The following is a 2,905-nucleotide window of genomic DNA, read 5'->3' as shown; positions in this document are numbered from 1 at the left end:
GTGAACCACCTTTGTAGTGACACATACTGATGGGGTTTTGCTGGTTTGTGAGTTCTTATTTTGATTGACACGTCAGTGATGGAGGCAGAACCCAGGCCATTGACTGCAAATGGCCTTATTTTGTTTTTTTCTAATAGTTGTGTAAAATTGCGTTGTGTGTAGGTGCCACGTTTTTTGGATTCACTGGTGGATTGTGAGACGCCTGGGTTGTTTCCATATCTTGGCTGTTGTGAACAGTGCAGCAATGAACATGGAGGTGCAGGTGTCCTGATCCTATCCTGGCTCGCGATGCTCTGGGCAGATGCCGGGGGGTGGTATGGCTGGGTTGTAGGGCATGTCTATGTTTAGTTTATTGAGGAATCTCAAGACTGTTTTCCTGAGTGGTTGTACTAGATTACATCCCCACCCACCCTGCAGTAGGGTTCCTTTTCCCCAAACCCCTGCCAGCGTGTGTTATTGTTAGAATTCACAATGTCGGCCAGTCTAAGTGGGGTGAGATGAAATCCCGGGGTTGTTATGACTTGCGTTTCCTTTATGGCTAGGGATGAGGAGCCTTTCCTCCCGTGTTTCTTTGCCACTCTTACCCCTTCCTCTGAGAAGCCCCTCCTTAGCTCCCTTGCCCATTTAGTGATTGGTTGATTCAGTGTGGGACGGGTTAGTTTCTTGAGTTCCTTGTATATATGGGATATTGGGCCTTTGTCTGAAGCCTTGCGGCTACAGGCACAAGGCCCATTTTAGCCCCCAAAGTAGATCCGTTAGGGGCCAGGTGGAGGATGGCAGTTCTGAGACGTGGATCCAATGTGGGGAGTTTATTATGATAAGATTCATGTCCCCTAAGGGTCATTTGTCAAAGCTGCAAAGAAGTCCTTTGCTTGATGGGCTGCATGTTCGGAGTCACGTGAGCAAGGCACTGTCCCCCACATGGCCACTGTCCCCCGCATCCGGCAGCCCTGCCCTCATCCCCTCCTGGCCTTCCCTTTCTTCCTGGGCAGGAAGAAGAATTGCTACAGAGCTGCCCCTGCCGCTCAGCTGGCCACGGTCCTCTCTCTCCAGCCAAGGCCACTGGCTTATGCCGCAGGGCCTGCCGGAGAAGCAGCCCTCCCCTCCCCTGCCCTCCCTCCCCTCCCCTGCCCCTTCCCTGCGGGCACCCAGCACGCCTAGGAGACGGGTGATGAAGGGGGAGAAATGCCAATGAAGAAGTCTTGGTTTATTTTGCCATAATTTCAAACATGACTCCTCTCTCTCTCTCTCTCTCTCTCTCTCTCTCTCTCTCTCTCTCTCTCTCTCTCTCTCTCTCTCTGGGGCAGAAAGGCCATTTCCCCTTGCTCTGGGAACCCCGACATCACTTTCACAAGCTGGAATGGTCCTCGGAATAATGACCCCGGAAACAGATCTGGGTTTGAATCTCAGCTCTGGGTCCCAATAAGAGGAGAGGTCTGGATCTGACCTTCCTGGGCCTCCATGTCCCCCACGTGGGTGGGGGTGACTCTGCTCCCTATTGAGGGGTGTTGGTAGGAGGATGTGGGAGTCCAGATGCTTGAAGGTGCTCCGTCGCTGCAGCTTTTCTTCTCACGCCAGCCCTCCTTGATCCAGCCTAGGCCTATTTATTATCATGTCAGATTACCCGTTCTGTGTAGGGAAAAAGCTAAATGGACACTGTTAGCATTTCCCTAGCCTCAGGTCCTCAGCTCCTCCCACTCGCCCCCAGATCTACCCAGACCTAATGAGCCACTCCTACTCACTACCTACCGACTGCCCCTTTACCCCCAGAGAGAAGCTGCCACCTGGATAAGGTGCAGACGCCATGTTGCTCCCTCTCCCGTGGGAACTATGGCCCCACTAATAAACCTCCTTATGAACCTTCTTCTCCTGCCTGTGATGCTCTCCGCATGGTCCTCTGGGATGGCCGATACCTATGCTTTCAGACACCATCTTTGGGTTTCACAACCCTAACACCATTCAAGCCCACAGAAAGCTCTCCGTGGATGCCTGTAGTCATTCTAGGCTGTTTTGTTTTGTTTCACAGTGATTCCTACATTTCTCTCCACAAAGCTTCCCCTGTTACTCTCACTTCCTAAAAGCTAAGAGGAAGTATGATGCTCTTCCATACGCATAGACTCATTAAGTGAGCAAATGGCACTGAGTGCGTGAGGCCGCTCCCCCTCACCCTGCGGTGTGGTTAAAGCGACCCCATCCCGGCTTTCTGCAGATGTGTAATGTCCATCGGTGTTCCCCGTGTGCCTGGGGGAGAGCCTGCCCCAGGACTTGGTACCTAAGCCAGACTTCCTGCAGACACACATCACTGGCAAGTCCTCCAAGCAGACTACACACTTCCTGAGCGCTTCTGCGGAGAACTATCCAGCTCCTCACAGTTCCGCTTTGCATAGGAAAAGAAGTACCTTAAGCTTCTTTAGAAGGGGGAGGGTCCCACACCAGATGTTTCTTAACGTATTTGCACTTAAATTGTTAGGGACCTAGAGAAGCATTTACATCATAGTAAATCTGAGGAAAGTGAGCTGGTAAAAGCTGTTACTGCCTCTTGGAGACCTGGAACTTTCTGTTGTAAGTCTGATAATGTAATCTTTTCTTAAACCCAAATGTGAATCCCTAGTGTCTCCTGGCCTCGGGGTAAAGACCCATTATGAAACAGATTCACGATCCCCGCTAGTGAGGAGGCTGAGGTCCATGGATGGTGATTTGAAGCCAGTTCAGGAGATTTATCTCCAAGCAGCTAGCCAAAAGCCAGAGCTAAGATATGGAATCAACCTAGATGCCCCTTGTTGGGAAAATGGAAGAGAACGGAAAAGGAATAGGCTGGACTTGATCATCCACAGGCCAGCACTGTCTATGGAGGAACAGCGAGGGGCACAGACCTTCCCGCGGGTGTGGAGGTTGTACATGGGGG

Source organism: Perognathus longimembris, chromosome 18, assembly GCF_023159225.1.
Source record: "Perognathus longimembris pacificus isolate PPM17 chromosome 18, ASM2315922v1, whole genome shotgun sequence".
NCBI classification, from domain to species: domain Eukaryota; kingdom Metazoa; phylum Chordata; class Mammalia; order Rodentia; family Heteromyidae; genus Perognathus; species Perognathus longimembris.
The sequence above is the reverse complement of the archived record's forward strand: the minus strand, read 5'-3'. Positions refer to the sequence as shown.